Below are 27486 nucleotides of genomic sequence, written 5' to 3' on the forward strand. Positions count from 1 at the left end.
AAATGTCCAAGAGTCAGGTGGGCGGGGCCACCTGACATGTGACCTCTTTCGGGAACTGTCGGAACTGCGTTCCTTTGTGTTCCCCCTCGAAATGAGCCCTGGGTTCCCCTGGAGAAAATGGATTATGTACTGTATTGAATCTGTACACATTTGTGATGAAAATATCTGGAAGGTGGATTCTACGGCACTACGTCTCAGGAGGCCCCTCCCTTCCCCAAATTGTGCCCTCCCCAGGCTCCGCCTCCAGGAATTTCCCAACCTAGAGTTGGCAACCTCAGTAGGAGGCTCTGCTAACTTCAGTGGACACAGAGTGTAGTTAATTTCAGGTTGCACCCGGCATGCTGGAACCAGAAACCAAGCCTGGAAGCCTTCCAATTGAAACCACAACATCCATTAGTTGATACAATATCTCTCTGATGCCAAATGGAATACACAGGCCGAGAGCTAAGGAGAAAAAAATGTTGCAGTCCTTATATTAACAATTCTAGAGATTACTTTTAGGATAGCTCCCAGTTGGGAAATTACTGGAGATTTTAGGGGTGGAGTCTGGGGAGGGTGAGGTTTGGGGAGGGACCTCAGTGGGATATAAAGTCCACCCTCCAAAGCTGCCATTTTCTCTGGAAGAACTGATCTCTGTGTCTTAGAGATCACTTGTAATTCTGAGAGCTCTCTGGTCACCACCTGGAAGCTGAGAGGTGCTTTTGCTGCACATATGTCCAGGGTCACCAACACTGGAGATTTGGGGGGCTGGAGGGCAGGGTTTGGGGAGGGACCTCAGTGGGGTATAATGCTGTAGAGTCCACTCTCCAAAACTGCCATTTTGCTGTAATTCCAGGAGATCTCCAGCCACTACTTGGAGGTTGGCAACCCCACTTTTAAATTGATGCACGAATACTGTTACTCTAACACTGCGATCCTAAATGCATTTGCACCCTCTTAAGTCCATTGAAAGCTATAAACAATTTACAACTGCATTTATTTCATTTTTTTTAAAGAAAACTATAAATCATCTGCACCTGAACCTAGAGTTGCCTGCCTTTAGGTGATGTACAACAAAATAGAGCAACACGGTAATGTAATTGTCACAACAGAGAATCTCCCGTGTGGTATTATGTCTTCACAATTGTTTTAATAAAGGATATATTAATTGAGTACTGTTTCACAAATTTGTTTATACAGAGTAAGGGATGTAATAAACAATTTGTATATTCTTTTGTGTCAAGAGAAACAAAAGAATATACAAATTGTTTATTACATCCCTTACTCTGTATAAACAAATTTGTGAAACAGTACTCAATTAATATATTCTTTATTAAAACAATTGTGAAGACATAATACCACACGGGAGATTCTCTGTTGTGACAATGCCTTTAGGTGATGGCTGGAGATCTGGGACTAGAACTGGACTCAATGGCATTAATACCTACTGCGATCATTTCCCTCCTAAATCCAACCCTCCCCAGGTTCCACTCTCAAAATCTCCAGGAATTTCCCAACTTGGAGCTGTCAAATCTACCTGAACCTGATTACAGAGCCTAAGTGGTGGGGGAGGCGGGAAGAGAACGCAGAAGACGGAACAGCCTGGACGTTTCTCTTTCGCCGGTAGGGGGAGGCGCCAAAGAGAAGAGCCAGCTGTGCTTGGAGAGGGCAAAACGACAAGGGAACTAGCCAATCAACGATTGGGCAAAAAGGGACAGGGGCGGGAAGAGCGGTTGGCCGCGTTCTCAGAGGGCGGGGGCGGGGCCCGCCAGAAAGGGCGAATGGGAAGGCTTGTTGTTGCGAGGTGGCTGTCTGTTTCCTGAAGCGGCGTTGGGGTTGGCGCTCCGGCTTGACCTGTTGGGTGAGTTGCTGGAGGACGGGAAGGGCTGCGAGGGAGCCGGAGGAGGAAGGCAGCTGCTTGCCTGCCTGTGGGGGAAGAGCCGACTGGGCTCAGCCTTTGCGCTTCACGGAGGCGGTCCCAATGGGAATCGCTTCGGGCGACCGAGTGGGTGACGGAGGCTGCGGGGTTGACTGCTTTTCAGTCCAGGGGCGCGGAGTCCCTGCATGTAGAAATCTAGCACGGCAAGGAGAAAACCTGACAATGTAAGGGGAGCTGGAGCTCTCTTTGCCCCCGAAGTGCTGTTTTTCCTGGTTCTAGTCTGCCTGCACCATCTCGCATATAAGAGAATGGAGAGAAAAGTCGTCTTCTCGCAGAAAACTAACAGAGGCCCCTAGGCTAGGCTTCGCCCTGGCATGTTAAATGCCTGTATGCGTTTAAGAAATGGTACAGTTTGGCAAATTTGCATTTATAGACCCTGCTGCCTTGTTTACCGAAATGTCCTTGAAATTGACTGTACTCACACTGTGTAATCCGCCTTGAGTTTCATTGAGAAAGGTGGGCTATAAATAATGTCAATAAATAAGAAAATGTATCTGAACAATTTAATCCTGTATCTTCAGGTGGGTAGACGTGTTTGTCTGTAGAAGAGCAGCAAGATTTGGGTCCAGTAGCACCTTAAAAGACCAACTAGATTTCTAGAGTGTGAGCTCAGAGCTCCCTTTGTCAGATACATTTAGATGTGGAAGTAGCCTTACATACTTTCAATTATAAATGTGTCCGATGAAGGGAGCTCTGGCTCTTGAAAACTCATCCCTGGAAATCTAGTTGGTCTTTATAGTGCTACTGGACCTGAATATTGCTCTTTGATCCTATAGTTCATCTAAAGAGCTCAGGGCAATAATAACAATAATAATAGCTTATTTTGTATACTGCTTTTCTGGACAGATTAGTGACCAACTATAGCAGTGAACAAAGTCAGTGTCACAATCCCCCCCCCATTAAAATGGGGTATTTGATTTTTCTGAGTACAGATACTAATTTTCTGCACTTTGCACCGCTGCTCTGTCAAGTTAAATACAACACGTATTATAGCTAGTTTCCTAACACTTTGATTTGCAATATGCTTTCCACCCTTTGCCTGGATTATAAAGGCTCCTTACTTTTTCCACTCCTCATATCTGACAAAGGGGCCTTTGACTCTCGAAAGGTCATACCCTGGATATCTAGTTTGTCTTTAAGGTGTTACTGGAGCTGAATCTTGCTCTTTCCCCGTGATACAGCTGGAGCTGAGAGGAGTGGCTTATCCAAGGCCACTTGATAGGTTTCTGTCCTCAGTCAAAAAGGACTAGTATGTTGGTGAAGAAAATAGTTCCAGCCTAGCCTTATATCAGCTCAGATTATGTCTCTCCTTGAATTCTTCACATTTTTGGAGTTAGTGGGTCAGTTGATTATGTAGTCGTCTATTTTTGTAAGTGATAGAAGGGAAATCAAATGGATTTAATTAAGGAACTGCAAACTTAATTGATACAGTAATATATATTGTATGAAGAATCTTAAGGGGAGAGGCAATACATCTTGGCTTAAAGATTGATAGCCCAGAAGTATTTTGACACTTAAGGCTTATCTAAACATGGGTTACCTAATTAATAGTCGTCTTATGTATTTAAGTAGGTGATAGGGGCTAACGTGACTGTTATAAATCTGTAGCTAGTTCTCTGAGAATCGGCTGACTTTGATTGTTCCCAGGCCTTTTGAAATCGGTTCTGAGCTTGCGAGATATAAGTAACCTTTGACAAGTATGAGAAGTTACAGAATGAATATTTTTAGTCAACTTTAAGCACAGTGTGCTCTGTAGAAGGCTGTCATCACTGATACGTTGTCAGCGGATGTTCACCACAAGTGAAACGCTACAGCTGGCCTTAATGATCTTTTGCACCTAAAGCAAAAAATAGCTAAACTTTCTAGTGACCAGCTGAGCTGGAAGGCAATGGAAATAAGGACTGGTAGTGGTAACTCTCACTTATGAGGGCCGTATTTAGACATCACAACAAGCTACAGTTAAACTTGCAGCTTGTTTTTCTGCTCATCTGGTCCAGTGGCTCCTCCTACCTCACTCCTCCTTTTTGCGCTTGGAGCTTGATTCAAAATGTCCCTTTTGGATTAAGCTCCCAGTTCACCACAGTGCCCAAAAGCAGGTGCCTCGTCAAATATGAAGTTTATTTACAGCCCACAAACCAGGATTTTAAACCTCAGTTTAATCCTAGTTTAGAATTCTGGTTTGTAGGCAGCCTGCTTTCAGGTACCCCGTTGGATTGGGATTCTGTTTAAACCAGAAAGGAAGACAGAAGGAGCAAGAGGAACGTGCAAGCATGACAACTAGCCGTGCTTGAGCCCAAGCCCAATTGTAGTGTGTAGTGACAGCTGATCGCAGCCCAAGTTATTTGTATTCCTGGTAAAGCTTATCCAAAGTTTCACTCTTAAATGTCAATTCTAAATAAATCATGTTCTAAAAAGGTACACATGCATTCATGACTGCCTTCACTATATGGAATCTGAGTTTTAGATGAAGTCTGACAAAGTGCCAGTTCTCCCCAATCACTTTTTTTGCTGTGACAGAATTATTTTTGTTTTGTAGCAGGAAGGCATAGGAACATTCAAAGCCAATTCTCTCTAACTTGTAGTCAGCAGAAATTGGTGGTTTAACCTTGATTCCAGGAATCAAGGTTATTTGTAGTTTTGGCAGTGACTAAACCTAATACAATTAGACTCCTGACAATAGATGTGTATAAAATAGTGATTTCAAAAAGTTCTTTAAATGGAAAATCTGACAAGGCAAGGCTATTGTAAGGCAACAGGGTGTGGGCAGAAATGTAACAGGTTTTTTTTGTTGGTGTTTAAAGGTAAAAGTTACTTGTTGATCCCCATAATCCAGCACTGCTTGGCTCAAAGCATCATGAACCAGATTCAGTTTGGGGCTTCTGTGATCTCTAAGACTGAAGATCGAACTCTTCAGTTAACTGCAAGGGGTGTTTTTGTAGAGACAGATTAGTAACTGGGATTCTTCGTGGATTTGTTATCAAGACTCCTGTTTCCATAGGTCATAAGGCTCCTGTGTTCATGAGTCATAACTAATTGAAGTTGGACTTGTATCTTGTGTGAGCCATCAGGCTCATACCTGTCTTGACACCTGGATTTTACCTTTTGAGAACTTCAAATGTTTCACCAAAAATGCCAGCTAAGGGGAGTATTTGTCTACCTACCACTCCAACAAAAGGAAATTGATGGATCTTAATTTTTTTTTCTCAAGAGGCTTGTGTTTCTACTGGTGGTGAAATAACTTGCCTAACTTTACAAAGACGCAAGGTCACCAGAAACGCCTTTTAATCTCTGTAGGAATGGAGGGGGAAATGTCCAAGATCAGTGCTAAATTCCTATTTATTTTAATGGGCCCTAGCCAGATGCTCCAAAGGACCTTTCTAAAACTGTGGCAAGAGATTTCTCAGAGGGCATTCAAGATTATTTTCTTTCCCTTGTTCAGTTATTTCTTGCCTTTTTATGCTGAAGATACTACAAAGCAAGGATTTTAGCGGTGCCCATATATTTCTGTTGTGTACCTCCATCACAAAATAAGCTTTTGTGCTCTTGGTGAGCAATTATTATCAGAAGCTTGATTTGTTTTCTGAATTTTAGAACAAAATAAACCACAGCGCATGTGAATTGTTACACTTTTGTAGGGTTGCTTAAAGGATCTCCTTATTCATTAGGCAGTGAAATGAAACTAGTAAGGAATTAACCAATAGCTTTAGGGGGTGGGTCAAGGTTTTACCTTTACAGCTTTCAGGAGTTTCCCATCTGATAATGGAAGGTGCCCTTTGGATCCAACGCTTGCTGTTTATTGGCTACTACCAATTTGGAATTTCTTACCACGCACGACACTGAGTTAGCCATAAGAACTGAGAAGCAAGCAGCACCATAGCAGCCTCTTTGGGAGAGAGACAGGGAGAGAGAGACACAGACACACACACACTGGCATAAAACCAATGTACTCGTTTTTAGATTTTATGACATCTTTTTTAAAAAAAATCTTTGGACCGTCATATTGCTTAACTGTACATCTGGCCATCTGTTGCAGTTATTGCATAATGTTAACCGTTCATTTTGTTCCATTGTGTAATATTGATTCTCGTCTGTAGGCAGTCTTTTACAGAACTTGGGTTAGTTTTTTTGTTGTTGGCAGAGCACTGGAGACGTTTTAAAAAAAAATCTGGGCATTTTAATGTTGCAATGAGAAAAGTCACGGTAATGGTGCATAGTTGAATCAAAGCACTTTAAAACAACAGACTTCAAACTTTTCCGTTAAGGAGCCACCTTTGACCCTATCAAGTGGAATCCGTCTTTTTAAAAAACTGACAACCACACGTGTCCGTCTGTCTCATTTTTTGTTTTACTTAAACCTTGCTTTTCTTCCCAATGGAGGATCTAAAGCAACTTACAACATCATTTTCCTCTCTCTATTTTATCTGTACAATGGTAACCCTGTGAAGTTGGTGAGATTGAAAAAGTGACTGGCCCAAATCCTGTGCCCTCCTCTTCTCTACACCCCCCTTCACCTTATTTTTAAAAGTATTCAAAATGGCAGTGATGCCACTGGTTTGACCTACCTTAGTTGTCATAAAAATCAAAATGAGTCCAGTAGCACCTTTAAGACTAACCAATTTTATTGTAGCATAAGCTTTCGAGAATCAGTTCTCTTCGTCAGATGCTTAGTTTGTCATGTGACTCATAATGCTGAATGAGGTGGCAGCGCGCTGTGGTGATTGAATGGACTGAGCCACTTCAGGCTGGCAAGGGGGTACATCTAAAGTTCTACTAAACAAAACTAGCTAAACAGGCAAAAGGCGAAGTCAGAATATGATTTTAACATGGGAGAAGCATAAAAAACGTATCCCTCCCAACCATAGTCTGAAGTGATGCATTGCGCCACCATGTTTTTTGCTACATGCGTAGTTTTATTGTATTATTTTAATTCTTTGCCTTCTCAAGCAGCTCTCTGAAAAGGTGACATATACATTTCCAAATAAATAGCTATGTCTCAATTGTGGGGTCTGATACACCAGTTGAAGACCAGTGATTTAAAAAAAATTGGATTGGATCTGAAGGCTTTCTCTTAGCAGAAGAAAAACATTAGATCCATTCCTTAAGCTGTCTGTATTGTCTTGTGTTCCTTGCAGTTTGACTTTTGCTTAATGGATTCTAACTCTTTCTCTGCAATATTCCTACACAACTAGTTCCAAAGTAGTTCATGTTTGAGCTAATACAACCCGCAGTCATACCCACCAGCAGCTATTGTTGTCGTGACTACTCCAGTAATTATAAAGAGGGGAGGCTACAGTCAGACACCCTGCCAGCATACCTGGACCCAACTGAGTTCTCCCCCCCACACCACAACATTTTGTAATGGATTTTGCTTTGTATTTCTTTTGAATTTTAATTGCTAGCCAATTTTGCAGTGGAAAATAGACCGATAGATGTTGACAGTAGCCAGAATCTTGCCCGCTACTACTTTTCTTTTTGCTGGCACAGTTCCAATTTCCCGTCCTCCATAGTATCCACTAGGGATGTGTACTTCGGTTTCCGGATCTGGGTTTTTAACCCGGATTGGGCCTGATTTGGGATGTTTTGGCATTCCCGAATCAGCCTCAGCATTGCTGAAGCAATTTGGGAATGCCGAAGCAAGGCTTACTAATGTGCTTAGTTAAGCTTCGGGTACCGCGGAAGGGGTCTTTCCCTTGCTGTTCCTAAGGAACACCAAGAGGAAATAGCTCTTCTGCTGCTAATGGGGATTTCTAGGTGGCTGAGAGTGGAATTTTTCAAGCAAAATGCACCAAATTTACAGGAGACCTACTCCTACATGCCCACCCCTTGTATGCAGCTCCCACTGTTCTGGTTTTATTTTAAACCCCCCACATGCATATTACTTGATTTGTCTCTTTTTGCTTTGAATTGTTGGATTTGACAGCTGCTGTAGTCTTTGAAAGCGTTCTTGATCCCAGTTTGTGTCATCCAGTGTTGCAAGCTTTAATATATAAGATTTCTAGCACCATAGATTTCTCCCATTCTGAATGTAAAACTTAACAGCAGATGCTTTATAAGAACACACTTGCTGCCAGGCTTACTTGGGCCAGGTGTTGCCCTCTGCGTTTTTAACTGGGTTTAACGCTTCTCAGAAGATTGCTAGCAGTTACCGTCAAGCTCCATACACACATGAAGGACCGTCCACTTATAAACTGCATGAAACTGCAGTGCCATTAAAAGGGGGCTTGTTTCCCTAGAACAGTTCCCAAATGCTCCATATGTGGCTGATCACATTAGTACTCTTCTTTGGTGAATACAGCTGAAGCCATTGTTAAGCCATTTTATTTTTGTGAGCATCGATGTGGTACTGTCGTATCCCTGTGCGGTTCAAATGAAAGCATGTTGTAAATCTAGCATGGATCCTTCATATCCATTTCAGCTCTTCACAAGCTACTGGGTTATAGCCAAATGTTGCTAGAGAGTAATTAATGTGACTGTGCAAAAGGAATACTTTTCACATGAGATGAATGCAAAGGGGGAATTTGTAAAATGAATACTAAATGCAAAGCTGCTGGCAGAAGAGTTGTTTAATTTGTGTGTGAGATTCTAGAGCTTAAATGACATTCCAGTAGTGTCTGAGAATGGTTTATGGATCAATCCTCATTCCTTTTGTTGTTTGTTTTTGGCATATATAGGAAAAAGAAGCCAGGACTACAATTTCCTAGAGCATGCACGTGTGCAAGTGGGTGTCATGCATGCAGTGGTGCTTCATAAGCACAAATTGGCCACCAGGAGCTACGTGTTGGAACTTAATGGCTTCTTATAAGTTTGTTTTAGTGGGTTGGCTTGACCCACTAAATGTAAAGAATTTCAAGGTTAGAAAGATTGTCATTTGGGTCATGCAGCGCACTCAAGTGAGGCTAACCAATGGCATTTTGGGTTACTTTTTTAAAAGGTGAAAGGATGGGGGGAATGGAGGAGAGAGAGAGAGAGAGAGAGAGAGGAGAATGTTTTATTCCAGCAGTTATATATGGTAAAAATCACCTGTGACATCTTGGGGTTGAAACCAGACCCTTGCCGGAAAGGTTGAAATTTCCCGTTTGAAGCTTGACTGTGGCAAAAACAGGGAAAGATTTAGGGGGTAATTGCTCCATTCATCTATTTTCTGAAGTTTTGCAATCGTACAGTAAATGTCTGCGATTTGGGAATGTGACGAAGCAATCAGACGGCTAGTAATGCCATGCAGATTGATTCAGTATGCATCTTACCGTGCCCGAAGCATCATATGAATCAGTACTCAATATGCAAACTCTGTTCTAAGGGACAACGCAAAAGTTGTACACAACTGTTGTAAGAGTGCAGTGATGTTAGTATCTCCTGTGGCAAACTGAAAATGAGCAAAACTCCCTGCTGATAGATAACATGTAAGGGTGGCATTTTTGTGATTTGTAGAACTGAGATGAAGAGCTGATATGGAATAGTTGAGATTAAGGGGTTTTTTTGGAAATCCTTACCTGCTTGGTTGTCATTCTCAAGTAAAAAATCACCTCCAGGAGATGAAATGGGGAAACTATGAATATTTGCCCTTCTTTTTCTTGTAGGCAACAAAAGCATATTGGGGGAGGGGGCTAGTAAAATATTTTGTGGGCTAATAGCTGATCTGCAAGCCCACTTTCATTGTTAAATGTGTTTACTGCTGTCTGATGAAAGCATTTAAGTGTCATGCAAAAGAAGTCTCTTAAATTGTTTTGCAAATAACAGGAAAATGAACTGCATTTTAATCAACCAGAAAAGACTAAAATTCTCTTGTTAACAGAAAAACTTTTGTAGATGGGACTTATGTGCACTTGAATTTTACTTAATGACTGCAGAATGATCCATTTGATTAATTCTGTTATGATTAAATGGAGCCAGATTAGGGTTGCTATATGCCTTCCATGGCAATGCCCACCAGCGCTTCAGTGGCCAACAGGAGAAAAAAATTAAGTCAGCAGTGCCACTTTGAAATCACTCCCTGGAAAAATTCAGATGTGATGACTACCCTCTCTAAAAATAGCTGGAAACGCTGCGGTTTTATCAAAGAATTTCCAATGGTTTCTACAGAAGACTGACATCACTTCCAGGTTTGCCTGGGAATGATGTCACGCCGAAGGCCTGGCAACCGTAAGCCAGATGCTGTTGCACAACAGCAACTCAATGCTGTCAACATCTGGTTTGTGAAAGCAGCTGCGTTTTTAAATATTTGTCCCAGTAGATACTAATAAAGTTAGCGATATTGAAAGAGTTCAGGTACAGCAGACCTGGGAAAAGTTTGTATAGAACAGCTCTTAAAAACTGACCTTGAAACTAAGCAGGCCTTCTTTCAAGGCTGCCAACAGGGAAATAACAGAATTCTGCCAAACTTGCCACCCATATCAATAACTGATTCACTTTACTGTGTTTACCACATTAATATGGCCAATTACAAGGCTGATAAAATGGAAGCATCAAGGATCTGTACTAAAAAAGCTTCTTGCCACCAAGCTGTCCCTGGACACTGTTTTTAATCATGTGAATCCTCCCTGGTGGATGTTTTCATCCTGTACATGAAAGCAAAAAGACTTGTTTGTACTTCAAATTTTTTTAAACAGCACATTCACAATGCCTTCTAAAAATTGGTAATATTTTATTGCTTAGCTTTGATCGTGTCAGTTAACATTCAGTGGTGTGTGTACCTTTTTTGTACTGTACTTCGTAAGCGATTACTTTAAAAATCCAAAGTTGCTTTGTTCTTGCTTTTCACATCGACCTAGCAGTCCTCTCTCTCATTTATAAGTGGCTAAGCGAGTGCGTTATTTTTATTTGTTGTTGAAGAACAAACTGGCAAATCAAGGAGCTGAATAGATTTCAATTATTATAACAATGTTAAGCTGTCATGTTTTTAACAGATCCATATAAAGTTAATCACATAGAATAAATAAAATATGGAACAAAGGGTGATAACGAGAGGCAGCAGTGTGAGACAAGGAAAATATTGGAAATGTCAGCCTTAATGTACCCATCACTTTTTGATTTATATCTCATTCTCTTCTGGTCTTTCCATAGCTCCCATTGCCGAGGGAGCGTCATTAATAATGGCTTTAGAGGTTTGTCGTAATCTTTAAGGAATTGTAGTTGGCTTTCAAAGGTGGGTTAAATGATGCCATTCCAAATCAAATTATAGTCGGTAAAGGAAGTCATAATCAGGGTGTTCCTTCCCTACGAGGCTACTTTGAAATTGTTCCTGTGCTGGAGGGGAATAAAAAATCCAGCCAGTTGCCCAGAAGGAGGATGCACATGTATGCAAATGTGCATAAGCAGACTGATGTGTCTGCTTGTGGCTTAGCCACCAGTACTTGCTTGGTGCCATACCTAAATGCTTTACATGTACCCCATGTGTTGTGTTGAAATGTAGGCTCATTGGAGTGCAGAACTGGAATGGATACCTTAAGGGGCGCCTACATCTCTGTGATAGGACCTTCTCAGTTATGGCACAAAAATTATGGAACTCCCTCTGCAGGGATATTCATCTGTCCTCTTCTATCATTCTATCTGACAGCCAGTTTGGTGTAGTGGTTAAGAGTGTGGGAGAGCCGGGTTTGATTCCCCACTCCTCCACTTGAAGCCAGCTGGGTGACCTTGGGCTAGTCATGGCTCTCTGGAGCTCTCTCAGCCCCACCCACCTCACAGGGTGTTTTGTTGTGGGAATTATAATGGCATACTTTGTAAACCGCTCTGAGTGGGCATTAAGTTGTCCTGAAGGGCGGTATATAAATCGAATGTCGTTGTTATTGTCTTCCACTAGCGGGAAAAGACCTTATCATTTTGTCTGGTGTTCCCTGAATGATCTCGCCTTCCTGTCTCAAGTTTTAATTTGCTGTGTTTTGTTTTATATTTGTACCTTTAATTCTGGTTCTTAAAATTGCTTTTATGATGCATTTTTAATACGCAGTTTTAATTGGTAGCTGCCTAATTGGGCAGAAAGGCAGGATACAAAGGTTGTCAATAAGATATTGCAGGTAATGGCTGTCTGAGCATAGATTGGCATATATGTTTGGCTTAGTACAAGTTCCTGTTGCCCTATTGCCCTTCGACATATATACTTTTGCAAAATAAGCACACGGGGCCACAGAGGACAAGTCTCGTCTGGGATGAAAGAGGCAGTGCTGGGCACACACGGACGGATCCAGAAAGAACCCACTTTTGTAGCACTCTCAAATTGCTTGACAAGCTATTGTCATTCTAGTTCTAACTTTCATACAAAGCTTAGGGGTTTTTTTTCTCCCCTTGGGCCGAGCAGATGAATGGAATTTGGTCCTCCTGTAGCTGTTTAGAAGGTAAATCACGTATACTATATGTTACTGGATTAGTATAGTATATTTACAGGGGAGTAGGTATGTAATTTTGTTTTAGTTAGTTAGCATATGTACTTATTGTTACTTATGTAATTTTTATATTTTTAACTAAAATAAGTAATATAGTTAGTGTAGATAGTTAAGATAAAGAGATTTGATAGGTATAGATATATATTATATTATTACATTATTATTATAGACTTTAAGGATTTATATGATATACTTTTTAGATTAAGTTGGGTATGGAAAACTGCTGGGAGTCACCAGAAAAGGGGTGGGGGGAAAGGATGGGGAAAATGCAATGGGGTGGATAATGATAATGATTTCTATGTTTATGTTTGTTAACCCATCCAATAAAAATTCTTAAAAAAAAAAAGAAGGTAAATCATGTGAACAAATTTAGATGTTATAAGAAACACAGAGCTGCTGCTGCTACTCTTTCCCCCCTCTTTCCTGTAAAGTCTAGGATAGCCCGGTGCCTGATGTGATGGCAGGGAACTACATAGGATTAAAAAGCCCTTGAATATTTTGCTTGGCGTCTAGGGTTCCACCTCAGTATTTCAGTAAAGAGGGGTGGGCAAAGGAATTACATAGCAAAAAAGTAGCATATTATAAGCAGCTGTTTCTTTTTTATACCTCCAAGCTATAGCAATGTTAACGAAGACATTTGGCCTTTATTCCAAAGGGATCTGGGCCTTTGGCATCCATACTTAATAATATGTCAAAGCAATTCATTAGAGGAATAGCTATTGGATGCGTAAGAACCAGCGCACTGGTTAGAAACAGAGAAATAATTGCATGTTTTGACATATTCCCGGGGGAGAAGGATGCATGATGCCCTCTTTAAATGGTGCTCCTGTCTAATAAGTGTTTCAGATGGCTTTTTTCTTTGGAATGTAAGTCTTGGAGGCTCTTTTAAATATAGATACTCTTTCATGTGGCAGAGGTCAGAATATCTTGATCTCTTGGTTCTTGTTCCATGTCTCTCTTTTTTTAAAGCGAGGATTTGATTAGACGGCAACCTGATGGGACGCCTTGAGAAATGAAGCCCCTTTATTAGCAGCACATTGAGGTGATGTTCTGAATACTGCAATTATCGAAATGTTTGCTGTGCAAGATTAGTGTTTATGCTGAAACTCTGTATTTCTGGGTGTGCAGAAAATACTAGTTTTTTTCTTCTCCTACCCGTGCAAGAGTTCCAATGTTAGTCTTATGAAAAATGTACGTTTGCATAAAGCCGCATGAATTCTTAACGAAGACAAGCAGTAAAATGTGTAGTGACTTGTATGAAATGGAGGGAAATGTCCTGCGTAGATAGAATTCTAATAGTTCTTACAGCAATAAGGCTCTTTCGAGGTCCTTTTCCCTGATGGGCTTGTCCTAGTGTGTTTCACAGGGGATGCTGGAGCAGCATCTTCAGCTTGGGCCATCTGTTGGAGGAGGCCTCTTGGGTGCAGCACCTGCCATTCATTAACTGAGTGTCTCCCCCAGTGGCTGCACATTACAGGAAAGGATTGGTTGTGGACCACAGGTTGAAAAGAGAGGAGTCCGTATGAATGGGCTTTAAATGACAGAGCGGCACAAGGACTTGAATGTTAGGACTTATACGAGGGAGACCCAGTTCTAAATCCTCACTCCACTCTTTGTCAGCCCTGCCACCTGTTTAACCTTCCTCACAGGGTTGTTGTGAAGATGAAGATGACAAACACCAAAACCTTGCTCAGGGCGGTCCCTGTGAATTGAGGAACTTCACTAGTTTTGCCTCGAGCCAAAGCTGACATTGAACCTTATTGAGAAAACGAGATGGCTACATGCAGAATTACAACCTGCTCTCTCAAAGTGCCTGCAATCAGGCAGCTCTGCAGGCAAAAGGGGAAAATATATTGCCGTGAGCAAGATAGTTGTATGGCAAGGGTCAGGGAGGGGCATGGCTCAGTAGCAGAGCATCTGCTGGGTATGCAGAAGAGTCTAGGTTCATCTCCAGTTTCAAATGTATTGGGTAGTAGGTGATGTGAAAGGCCTTTGCCTGAGGCCCCGGAGAGTCACTGCCAATCTTTGTAGGCAATACTACTGACATGATAGTCCAGTGGTCTGATTCAGTATAAGGCAGCTTCATGTGTACACGTGTTGTGTATTTCAGTTATATGCTTGTATTTCAATGGAAATTAAGATATTAAAAATGCATTTGAAAGCATTGATTTTTAAAGCATAGCTACGCAGAATAAGGAATATAGTAAAGCTGGAGAGCATTAAAACAAAGGCACAAAGTTTCAGAACAATTAGCAGAGTGCCAAGGTGCAAAACAAATTGAAGAGAGCTTTGACTCTCAAAAGCTCATACCTTGAAAATCTAGTTGGTCTTTAAGGTGATCCTGGACCCAAAACTTGCTCTTCTACAATGGACCAATACAGCTGCCCACATGAAACGGAAAAGCAAAGCTTGTTTACAAAGGATCAGACATCAACTTTAGCTGGCACATCTCTCTTTTTTGTGCAGAGGGCAGGGAAAAATTGCTGGACCCGGTGGATTCCTGAGGGGAGGAGATCTGGGTCAAGGTGAAAACTTGAAGAGGGCAAGGCAGGGGGAGTTTGTATGGGTGGCTACACTGAGGCATCTTTATTGTCTGCAAGTGTGTTTCTTCTGGGATGACTTGGAGAATGTAATTTGCTCACTGCCTACCTCGTATTTGAGCTCGAGAGAGAATTCTTCCCCTGGGTCCAGTTGTCAAGATGTCGCAGGGTTGCTTTGCTTTTCTGCGGAATTTGTGGTTTGACTCTCTTTCTTGAGTCATTCAGAGCCATCTGCTCCATAACAACTTGGTTATGCAACACCAAGTAATCGCCTGGCTGTTAACTGATTCGCGTTCTCCAGAATGTGCCTTCTGGCAGTTAGTGTATTGCAACCATTAAGAGAATCTGAGCTGGGGAGGCACATTTGAATGTTGTTCTGGTCACGGGTTTATTGGTGAGCTCCTGTTCTTTACCATTGTGGTGATGAAGGGAGCGGGGATAACAATGCCGGCCTGCTTTATGTGACGATTGAGATGGTTGTTCCTATGTAGAAATAGTATTTTGAGCTTTTGAAAAAAAATTGCTTTGTGAATGTTACCTCTGCAGTGTACACACACTGCTTGCTTTTGGCACATGGTGGTCCCAGTTGGAGGGGATGGGCGGTAGAAACTATTGACTAGATTAGCTCAGGGCTAATCCTTTCAGTCCAATGCTAAGTGATGTGGGTTTTCCAGAAAAAATTGGAAAATTTTCCAATACTCATTTAAACAAATGATTTAAATACATTTAAAAATTAAATGTTGACAAAAGAAGGCAAAGACGCCCTGTACAAGCCCTGAGGTTTGTCCATGCATCACATGTTACATTTAGCCCATCTGACATAGTTGATTTGTACACAACAGCCCTGAAAACTAGAGAAAAACAAACTAAATCCATATACGTGGGATGGAAAATTTTCCATAGGGAAATAAGGCACTGGAAAATTTCCCACCACACATCACTCACTGCCCATGTTTCTGAATTACTCTTTGCATGATGCATGTAAGAAAACAGATCACTGCTTTTTCTTAGAGGAGAAAAAGTTGCAGAACCTTTTGGAGCTCGAAATCTTTCAAATCAATTTGGAGCTTGAAATCTTGCAACCACCTTTGTCTGCAACTTAGCAGGCTGGGCATCAGATACATGGTGATACCCTCCATGCATCCGACAAAGAGAGCTGCGGTTCTCGAAAGCTTATGCTACAATAAAGTTGGTTAGTCTTAAAGGAGCTACTGGTCTCTGCTATAATTTCTGATGGTTCAGTTCCATTGCTTACTACTTTAGTTTATTTACAAGATCTTTGCCCCGATAGTTTATGCCCTGTGCAGTTTATGCCCTGTCCTTGGACCTATTTGTGTGGTGTATCAGTTAGGGTTGCCTGCTCCAAGTTCCTGGAGATTTGGTGGTGATGCCTGGGATGTTAGAATTTGGGATGGGAGCTCAGCAGGGAAGTGATGCGTAGAGGCCCCGCCCCCCTCTGAAGCAGCCATTTTCTCCTAGGAACTGTAGTCTGGAGATCAGTTAGAATTCTGGGAGAACTTCAGGCCCCTCCTAGAGGTTGGCAGCCCTAATCTCAGTAGATCTTAGGATCTCATTCCCGTATTTGCTGAATTTCCCACTTGGTATACATGTGATAATATGGCTTGCTTAAATCCTAAATAACAGATCAACTGGCTAGTTGTATGTCAAAACCTGCCGTCTTGAGCTGCCTTGCTTTAGGAAAATCTGAGCCTTATCTTTTTTTTCCCCCCAAGAAATTTTTATTTTATTAATAGAATTAAAAGCCCAGTAAAAAGGGCAAGAAAATAAAAGAAAGCAGTAAAGAAAAGAAAGTACAAAAAAAAAAAAAGAGAGACAAGTTAGAAAAAAAAATAATGTTTCATTTTCCATTTTTCTCTACAACACCTATCATATTTTATCAAACATTATACTTTTAGTTTTAACATCTCCAAAATTTTCTGTTCCCAATATGCCCCCCTTCTATTTTCCCCAAATTTATCTTTTTAAAAATGAAACCCACAAATCATCAGTTCATTTTTCCTCGTCTCACGCAGAAAATCAATAAGAGGTTTCCAGTTAACCATAAAAATAGACAATGTTTTATCTCTGATCAGAGCTGTAAGTTTAGCCATCTCCACTAACTCCGTTATATTCATAATCCAGTCCTCGATTGAAGGCAATTCTGTACTTTTCCATTTTTGCACATATAAAAGCCTAGCTGCTGTCATATATAGAAATTAAATACCATGTTGATTTTCCAACTGTTTGTCCATTAATCCCTTTCTTTAAGTGTGGAACTCAAAAGTAAATTTGAGCCCCTTTACCCACATATTCTCCCACTGGTCCATCGGTATATTATACCCAAAATTTTTAGCCCATTTTATCATACAATATTTTACAGATTCTTCTTCTATTTCAAATTTCAATAACAGTTTATACATTTTGGAAATAACATGTTCATCATTTGCACAAAGCTCTTTTTCAAACTCAGTCTTTTCATAATCAAAGCCCCATAGTTTTTAATCTGATTTGAACCTTTCTAGAAGTTAAGCATAGAAAAACCATTGACATTTATAACCTTTACCTATCCTCCCTTGTCTTCAATTTACAGTCTCCTTGTGAGAATTCTAGTAAGTCTCCATAAGTTAGCCATCCCTGTTTAGTAGTCATCTCCCTTCTATAAAACGCTTCCTATGCTGAAATCCAAACCGGTGTCTTCTGTGATAATCTCAGTTTGTATTTATCCCAAATTCTCAGGATGGCTCTCCTAGTATAATGATTTTTAAAAACCTTTACTTTATCATACCACAAATAAGCATGCCATCCAAATCTCAGGTCATGACCTTCCAATGTCAAGAGCCTCTCATTTCTCAGAAGCATCCATTCCTTCATCCATATTAGATAGTGGAGACATAATACGCTTTCTGGTCTCGTAAGCCTAGGCCACCTCTCTCCTTTGCATCTTGTAGAATTTAACTTATTTAACTTTTGGTTTTTTCCCTTGCCATATAAATGTTGAAATATCCTTTTGCCACTGCTTAAATGGCACATCTGATGTTTACACAGGTATTGTCTGGAAGAGGAATAACATTCTAGGTAAAATGTTCATCTTAATAACTGATATTCTCCCCAACAAGGACAACTGTACTCCATCCCAACTTAACATATCATTTTTGATTTCTTTCCATGTCTTAACATAATTAATTTGAAATAACATACAGTTCTTCCCCGTCAGCTTGATATCTAAATATTTTACCTTTTTTTTCAACCCTAAAATCTGTTATTTTCATCAATTCTTCCTGGTTTTTAATATCCATATTTTTTGTTAACATTTTTGTTTTCTGTGCATTTATTTTGAAACCTGCCAGAGTATCAAACTCTCTCAGCTTCTCCATCAATATTTCAATTCCCTCCAATGGATCTTCCAGGATCAAAACTAAATCATCTGCAAAGGCTCTTAATTTGTTTGACTCTTTTAAAAATTTTATGCCTCTAATCTTGTCCTCCTGTCTAATGTCTCTATTCAGAACCTCCAACACCAAAACGAAAAGGAGCAGTGACAATGGACATCCTTGACAGGTTCCTTTTTGAATTTCACATGGTTTAGTTAGTTCTCCATTAACAATAATTTTGACATTCTGTGCAGTGTAGATCGATTTTATAAAGTTCTCTCCAAAATTCATCTTTTCTAAGACTTCAAACAGGAAAATCCAGTTCAAATTGTCAAAGGCCTTTTCAGCATCCAAGAAAATTAGAGCTGCTTGTTTTTCATTATGTTTATCCAAATATTCCACTATATCTAATACAGTTCTGACATCTGTCTTTAGGTATCAGTGTAATATTAGCATCTTTCCAAGTCTCTGGCATCTTTCCTCCCAATAAAATTGAATTCATTGTATTTTGCAAGGGTAGAAATCACATCTTCAAAGCATTTATAATATCGGCCAGATAGTCCATCAGGGCCTGGCGACTTTCCCATTTTCATCTTTTTAATTGCTTCCACCACTTCTTGAATCGTTATTGGGCCGTACATCACCTGATGTTGTTCCTCTGTAATTTTAGGTAACTTCTGTTTTGTTAGATAATCACTCAGTTTCTTTGAAGAAATATCCTGTCTTCTATAAAAAAAATCTGAGCATTATCATGTTAAAATATTGCATCAATAATAACAAAAAAGGCAGCTTAGACCTTTGGCCTAGTCTCCATGTCTTCCTCTCGAAAGTCAGCTTTTTGTGTGCATTTTTCTCTGTCAACAAAACCCTTGTTTCCTTACGGCACAAGGCAGCAAGTTCCTCTTTCTTGGAGTCTGGCTGTCTCCCTGTGCCTTGTAACTTTGGTCTTTGGAGTCCAACAGGCGGGGTGAAAAACGACTGGTGGTATCTGGATCCCCAACTGGTAAGTACAAAAGGGATGTGGCTGGAACATTTTTGGATGTTTAAGAAGGTCCTAGAACTTGTTCCTTTTAGCTGCTCTCCGATAAAAAATTGTATTCGGCTAGTCCCTGGACGCCTGAAGAATTTAAATGTGCTAGTTCTTTGTGGCAAACAGTCAACATCTACAGTATTGCTGGAGCAAAAGTTCTGCTCTTGAAACAACAGAAGTATAAAATGTTTTTAAAAGAAATCTTGGCCATGGATACAATGACATGATAGCTAGACATATTGGCTGGCCCTTGTTTTTCAATCAAGTAGCATGTGTAGGGGAATTGTTACAGTAATTAACTTAACAGACTTCAGACTACACTTGTTTAGGATCAAGATCATGTTTGTACAGTGCCTAGCAATTGTAGGGATATTTATACTTCATAGTACCTGAAATAGTAAAAGCTCAAGTTAACACATTCAGGGTGATATTTGTGACCCCGTGTGAAGTCAGCGTATTGCCATCTTCGTACGTTTCCTCCTCTTCCTCATACGTGGAATGTGACCAAAGTCTTCCTGTTTTTGGAAGCCTTCGACTCAAACTCCGATTTGGTGTGGGAACCTGGACAAATGGGAACCTGTTTCTCCTCCACAAACTTGGGTTCTGGATTAAATCATGGTTTAGAATGCTTGTGGGGAAGAAACCGGCTCTTGCACGTTGAATTCTGATCCATCCCCCTGAAAACTGGAATTTGATTTGATTCTGGTTTCGGAAGCCTTCGTTCATGTTCTGCGCATCAGGGGAGAAGGGAGGGAATGATCACAGCCTGGCAACAAGTTAAGTCTGCAACCATCATAGAAACAAATCTCTGTGACATCTGAATGTAGCCATATTGTGGACATTCTCATCTAGCGCCTTTCTTCCGTGGGTTGAATCCCATGGATTAATTTCTGCATTATTTCTGCAACACGGAAATAATGCAGTGGGTGGAGGGTTTTCTTTTTTTGAAATGGCAGAATGTGAGATAGCATAAATAGGGGCTTTCCCACACACGCTTTTGTGAATGGTGTGGGTCTGCCTGCTTGCTGCAGAATCAGTGGCCACGCATGAACAGTCAGAGAATTGGTTTGTGGCAGAGCATACTGAATTAGTACAAGAATTCGGGTTAAACAAAAAAATAAAGGAGGCTACAGGGCAGTAACAAGGCCAATTTAAGGAATGAGAGTAATTATGAGATGAAAGCTGCTGTGATTTGTAGTGCCGCTTATGCCAAGTTGGTATACCAACTGTGTGCCCATTGGTGGAAAACAAGGGTCTTGCCGCTCTTATTTTTGTCTTGGTTGCTGCTCAGTTAGACTGCTGTATGTGAGTCTGCCCTTAAGACTACCCAAGGCACAGAAGGTTAGTGCCTTGCCTTATGAGAATAAGCATCTGTGAATATCTTGCATTCATTTCATGGTAGCACAGGTTTACCCTATTCTTTAGGTTGTCATCAACAAGGAGCAAAACCTTTTTTATGGTGGCTCCTAGGCCATGGAACTCGCCCACACACATTGAAAGTAAGGGAAGGAGTTGCTGACCAGAACTCAAAAGGAAGTTTGTTTTGTTTAATTTTACTTGTCATTTTGCGGGGTTTGGTGCTGGGCCATTATTTTAGCTGCTGGTTTGCTTGGGGAGTGGTTTATTGTTTTATGCTTGTGAAACACTTTGAGAACCAGCTTGGATGAGAAGTATACAATATTGTAAGTAAATAAATATTGGGCTGGGTCCAGTGATCCACTGGCCCCAGGATTACAGATTTTAGCCATGTTCCCCTCTCCTTCTCTGCAGTCCCTTCTGACCATGGGGACATTGGTTTCTGGGATGACAGGACTGGGGTGGGTGAATGGACACACAGCTTGTTTGCTGAAGGGGGTGGGGACTGAGGAGAGGGTAGAAGTGAAATCGACTCCTCCTCCCTCTTCCACAAGCACCAGCCTGCTGCCAGGAGGACGGTCAGTTTTGTGCCCTTCCCAGTCCTCTATGCAGTCTCTTGGCCTGCATGGCTATGAGTATATGCACATCTCACAAGCCCAGGAATCAGCCTTTCTAAAGTTGGAAGGAACTGCTGAGAGAAATTGCAGCAAAGATCTACAACCACCAGCACCTTCTGCATTGTTGTATCCAGACTGGTGTGAACTGAGCTCATTTTGGAGGTGAGCACAGCAACAAAGCTGAATGGTACTTGAGTCAGGGTTCAGCAAAAATTTAAGAACGAGTGGGCAGAGCCTGGGGTGTCATTGCTGCTTAAAACTTGGAGCTCCGTCATTCATGCCACTCTGAGCTTTGAGGCGGGCAGCAGCTTGGCACAAACAGCTGCGTTGGCTTTAATACGGCAGCCAAATTAACTTGTACTCACTGAAGTAAACTTCGCCGCTCGGCAGCGCATTTTAATCGGTTAACGGGGATGGAAATCTCGTATGAAACAACCCTCGTGAGTAGTTACAAGCCATTAACTGTCAGCAGCTTCTTTTGATTGAGTAATCCAATTAATTTGCTGGCAGGGTACCCAGCAAAGTACTCGTGCAGCTTATAGAAATTATCTGACATCTGTCCTTTTAAACTGGTTAAATCCACTTCTCTTTATAGGGGAAGGGGGTTCAGCACCAGGCCTCAGGAAGTCTGCTAATTTTTTTTGTCACTCTGACTTACACACCACACTGAAGCCAGAGAGGGCAAGAACCTTCTTTTGGCACGGTAAGGATTATTTTGATTCTGGCTGAGATGCGCGTGTTTGTGGGTGGGAGTAAAGAAACTGGTTGGGGTAGATGTTTCACCTGCTTCTCGTGCAGGGCTGGATCAAGGGGGGTCAGGGGGGTAGTCTGTCCCCGGCGCCACCAGAGAGGGGGCGCCGGGAGCAGCTGCCAGCTGCCAGGAGCATGTGGGCAGCAGCGCGGGCAGCCTTGCAGATCCCCGCGCTGCCTTTCGCCTGCCCCGCAGGGCAGGCAAAAGGCAGCACGGCCACCCGCACCATTCGAGGGGTCGGACTAGGGTTGCCCTGGGCGCCGGCAGCCCTAGATCCGGCCCTGTTCTCGTGAGTGTGTGCGCCACCACTGTGATTCTTAAACAGGGAGCAATAAAGCAAGACCTGTGCTAAACTCTCATTTGCAGAATGCCACCAAAGAACACTTGTACCATTATTTTGTTCTATTTTATTATAAATATTTTTACTCCACTTTGCACAAAGCGGTTTACCTAATAAATTGATAAACAAATACATTTAAATAAAATACAGGCCCTTGGCAATCTCTTGAAGCAGATGATAAAACGTCCTGGGCTGGCGGTATCTTAAAAGCATGGCTCATGCAGAGCCAGCAGGTTAAGTACGAAGAGCTTTTTGGCCAGCCGAGGCTTCCAATACCTGCAGGGGTGGGGTAGGGGGCTCTGATGCCCAGCCACGCATTTTATTCACCTGGCTCAGATATTCCTGATTTCCTCTCCTTTCGTTTGTTGACAGAATACCTTGTATTTCTTAATGCTTATAATTTCCATGCCTTATGCACATAGCTCAGTTGAGATGCAGAGCACTTTTCAGCTTAACAGAGAGACTACAAATCACCCATAAGCTGAGAGCCTCCAGGTCAGCTGAGTGGAGTTGCAAACTCCCCTTGGGGTTGTCAGAATTCTGATTCCCACTTCAAAATGCAAGTAAAACTTCAGGCCCTCGTGATTTTTCTAGCTACTCTGATAACATTATAGTAGCTTGTGAGTAGGTTCTGAAACTGGCAGGCAAGTTTAATTCAGCAATGCCTTTCCAAATTGTTAATGTGTTATACAACGAAAGTACAGCTACTAATTTGTGCGAGATCCAGATATCTGAGCTGCGGCTCAGAGGTAGAGCCCATGCTTTGCATTACAATGTGTCCCACATTCAGTCTCCAGAATCTCAAGTTAAAGAAGATATTGGGTAAAGAGACTCTGGAATTCAACTCATAGTCAGCAGAGAGGGTACTGGGCTAAACAGAATGGTAGCCTTAATAAATGGTTTGATTCTGCATGAGGATACATAGAAAGCCCTTCACAGCCTTGGCCCAGCGCACCTATGGGACCGCCTTCTTCCCTATGTTCCTCCACAGCAGCTTTGCTCATCTGGACAGGTCTCCTGCAGGTGCCACTTGGCACATGGGAGAAATCAACAGCAGCCTGTACACGGGCTTTCTCTGTGGTGGCCCCTACCCTGTGGAACAGCCTACCTGGAGGTCAGGAGAGCCCCCACTCTCCTAGCTTTCCGCAAATAATGCAAAACCGAATTATTCAAAAAGGCTTTTGTATTGTAGGGAGGGCCTCTCAGATTAGTATAGTGGCTAGAAGACTGGACTAGGACTAAGATTTCAAATCCCTGCTCTGCTAAGAAACCTTGGACCAGCCACAGGTCTAAGTCAGCCTCAGCTGCCTCACAGGTGAGGCTAAAATGATGAGGAGCAAACAAACAAACAAACATGTAGCTCTGAGTTCCTTGGAGCAGAGATGAGCTAAATATGTGATAAATTGATGACATGTCTCTTTAAGCAGGTACTGCCAAGGTGTAAGAGACAATTCAAGGAGTGCTTCCCCCACCCCCTTCATCCAAGCAGATTAGAAATGAAGTCCTTACCTAGCAAGGCCTGCAAACTCGCTCAGAAGTGACATTGTGGCCCATTTTTACAATAACACAGTAAAGTTGTTTTCTCTTGAGGAATTTGGTTCACTGGTTGTCAATTCATCCTATTTGCCACTGAACAATACCTCCGGAAACACAAAGGAAGGGAGATGCTGGCTTGCATAAATAAAGTGCTGTGTAGTTCCCTTTCTACAGCTCTAGGTTATTCTGCCAAAGTTATGATCAAAGACCATGTGCCAATTTAATTAGTCATCTGCATCAGAAGGAAAACGATATCCACATAGCGAGCAGCTGGCCAAAATAAATTTTGAGTCCCAATGACATTCTTATTCAGCAGTCATCATAGCAGAATGTAATGGAGGCTTCTAAAAATACTTGTTCTCCAGAAGTGGCACTTCCAACCTGCAAACTGAAATCTCTCTGCAGACTTTATATGGTTTTTGGAACTGGATTGCTCTGTCCGGGGTCTGAGGCTCAGCCTGTGGACTTGCTGGGAGGTGGGGATGGGAGACAGGTTCCCAGCCACCCCAACAGACATCCAGGGCCAGAGCCCACCGACACCAGAGGGAGGGAAAGAAGCACCCAAGCCTCAGAGGGTTAGACGGGGCAGATGGAAGCCAGCTAGCCCCACCCTCTGGTGGGAGGCTAAGAGCCTAGGTAGGGAAAGTAAGGGCAGCCAGGAGGAGATCAGACCAGAGCGATAAAGCCCAGAAAGCAGGGACAGCCAGCTAGCAGCAAGACAGCCAGCAACCATACCTGCAGTAGAGGAAGGGGCAGCACAGGGCCACGCCCCAGCCTGCAGGCAGGCTAGAAGGAATCAGCCAGAACTAGGTGGGGCTGCCTAAGGCCCTTAGTAGAGAGAGCTTGGCAGCCAGCCAAGGAGGCACAGGTGTGAGGGTCAGGGCAGCCAACAGAGCAAACCCAGGTGCAACTGCCTGATCCAGCTGGGGCCGTGGCTAGAGTGCAGGAACGGGACATGGCTGACAGGTGGAGCAGGGAAAGGGGGAAGGGATAAAAGGGAAGTCCCCCCACAGGGTGGGGTGGGTTGTTGTGTAGGAGTGTGGTGGAGGAGAGGAAGAGCGCACGTGTGCGTGCGCGCAGCGGAGAAGAAAGGAGGTAGAGGAAAGGAGGAGGAGGAGGCCTAAGACCAACAGCTGGATGGGGACAGCTGTCATGGAAGGCAGCCAGGACAAGGTCAGGTTGAAGGGACCTGCGAGTGGACTGAGAGGGTGTGAGGGTGAGGTATACCCCCCCTTCCACAGAGCAGGATCTCGCATATTCCCCAAAGGTCCTTTAAGGCTGAAGTCAGGCAGGCTGGCGTCTCACAGGGCGGCACCTTTGGCAGAACCTGACAGCTCAGAAAAGAAGGATCTGGCAACAGAATAACCAGGTGTGGAAGGGCAATGGTGCATTAGATCTTCTTGATATTCAGGTGACTTTGCAGGTTGTGAGGGGTTGTTAGCAGGGTAAAAAGCAAGCGGGACTTTATTACAGAGATCCCGGAAGATCTGTGCTCTGTCAGTTTTCAGGTACAACATGACATGCCCATCACCGATCTGGACCAGGGTTAGATGAAAAATACCTCTTCTGTTACATTCTGCCCTGTGCTGTGAGGCAACCTTATTGCAAATATCCCACTGTGGTTCTCAAATGGTGGCACATCTGTGGGACATAGTATTAGTCTAGGTAAGACACAGTTTTTGTAACAACTTCTAAGAAATCACTGTCCCATGTCCACCTGCAAGTGTGATGTACTGTCTCTTGCAGACGATACCTACCACAAAGTATCCATCCGTGGCCTTTTGGTATGCTAGTAAAAACCTTAAATGCATGGTGTTTCTCTCCCATTTCCGCCTGCTCGTGAACAAGTGTCTTTGGTTTGCTTTGTGCTAGTCTTACCTGCCAAGGATTATCCATTGCACTTTGCACTTTTTTATGTCCTTAAAACTTACTGCGAATGGTAAATAAAAGACCATAATATCTGTAGACATATAAATGCCCTTCTTGGGGAAGTTGGGCTTTTTTATTTCTATCATGATAGGACCAGGATTCTTTGACAGGTAGGAATAAGATATGGAAGGCTGAGAGCCACTGTTCTAAAGGCACGTTTGATGGCTGAGATATAAGTTTTCTTTTGTTTAACTGCAGAGGAGTAAGCCGTGTTAGTCTGTAGTTGCAAAATAGTAAAAAGTCCAGTAGCTATAACCTTTAAGACTAACCAACTTTATTGAGGTATAAGCTTTCGAGAACCACAGCTCTGATGAAGAGAGCTGTGGTTCTCGAAAGCTTATGCCGCAATAAAGTTGGTTAGTCTTTTACTTAATAACATCCTGGATACAGAATTGTTTGCCCAGAGAAACTATTTATTAGGATGTTTGTAAGAAAGGTGTGGTGTTTCAAAGGCCTTTCAGAATACCTGGTGTTTTGATTGTACATATAGCTGTTGTTGAGCTGCCTGACCTGCCTTTCTTTTGTTTGTTGTTTAAATTTTGCTGTCTTACTGTTTCGTTATCTGTGGTGATGGTGTTGATTTTATTAACTGCCTTGGGAGCTGTTGTTCTGTAAATTTGGTGGGGGAGGAATGAAGATGAGATCCTATTTAGTGTTTGCATACACTTCAGATGTTGCTTCACCAACTCTGTAAAGTGTGGTGGGTATTTCTTAGGACAAACCACAGAAATCCCCCGTGTTACCTGTGCTTGCTTCCATCTGGAAAGAACAGTGTGCTTCATTGAGCTTTGTTTTCAATGGAAACATGTTAATTTGCAAAGGCACCAGAGTTGCTTGATTTCACTCTAATTAGTGTCTCACCCAGCAAAAACATCAGTTTTTTAAAGAGAAGATCCTAGTATTTGACAGTAGAGGGCAATAGCTATCAAATAGCTGTTTACTTATGGAAGCAATGCCTAAAGATTCAGATTTAGTCTTCATTTTCATTGTTGAATTGCAAAATAAATGGTGACCTATATTTTAAATAAAATTGCATGATCAGTCCTTTGTGGCAAAGAGTGTATCAGTGCTTCTTGGTTTTATCTTTTTTTGTTTTTGTTTTCATTTAGGCTAGAAGATAGCTCATTATCCCTTTTACATGTGTTGTGTCTTCAGCGCCTTTTGGCTAAAACAGTGTTCTGATTGATAAAGCTAAATAGGAATACATGAGCTGGTACCTGTATGGAAATCTTTTCCTCCATGGAGAAGAACTGGTAGGAGAGGAGTTGGCAGTTCGCTGGCCCCATATTTGACCACATTTTGTACAAAGGGGCAGTGGAAGTGTTCTTTCTAAGGGGGCAGTGGAAGTGTTCTTTCTAAGTAGGCAGATGCTGCCTATGCCTATGTATCCCTTCCCTAAAAGCACCGGCTGAGATCTTGTGAAGGTTAATATGACAATCAGTGCAGCTGCTAAGGAAGAAAATGAGGGGTCAGTCTGGTGGCATCTCAAAATGGGACATTTATTGGGTTCACAACTGATCTCCAGGTGACAGATCAGTTCACCTGGAGAAAATGGCTGCTTTGGAAGGTGGATTCTGTGGCATTGTACCTCTCCCCAAACTCCGTGCTCTCCAGGCTCCACCCCCAGAATCTTCAAAAATTTCCCAGCCTGGACCTGGCAACTAGAGATGAGCACAAACCGCAAGACAAACTAAAGTTTGTCACGAACCAGGCCTGTTC

At 42.2% G+C, this 27486-nt stretch overlaps 1 protein-coding gene across 8 annotated transcripts in view; it reads left to right on the forward strand.

The window, feature by feature from the left end:
* The first annotated feature begins 1769 nt into the window (after window positions 1-1769).
* The window catches only part of TANGO2 (transport and golgi organization 2 homolog), a 98437-nt gene continuing 72720 nt past the window's right edge, over window positions 1770-27486 (forward strand). For 4 of the 8 annotated variants that reach the window (XM_054996792.1, XM_054996798.1, XM_054996797.1 and 1 more), the window contains exon 1: window positions 1770-1840. The gene's annotated coding sequence lies outside the window, so the exon portion shown is untranslated. Of the gene's footprint in view, window positions 1841-19147; window positions 19212-21255; window positions 21374-21806; window positions 21915-27486 lie in introns of those variants that run through there. The other 4 variants (XM_054996793.1, XM_054996800.1, XM_054996796.1 and 1 more) reach the window with 4 other exon arrangements.

This window comes from Eublepharis macularius, chromosome 13 (genome assembly GCF_028583425.1).
Source record: "Eublepharis macularius isolate TG4126 chromosome 13, MPM_Emac_v1.0, whole genome shotgun sequence".
Lineage (NCBI taxonomy): Eukaryota > Metazoa > Chordata > Lepidosauria > Squamata > Eublepharidae > Eublepharis > Eublepharis macularius.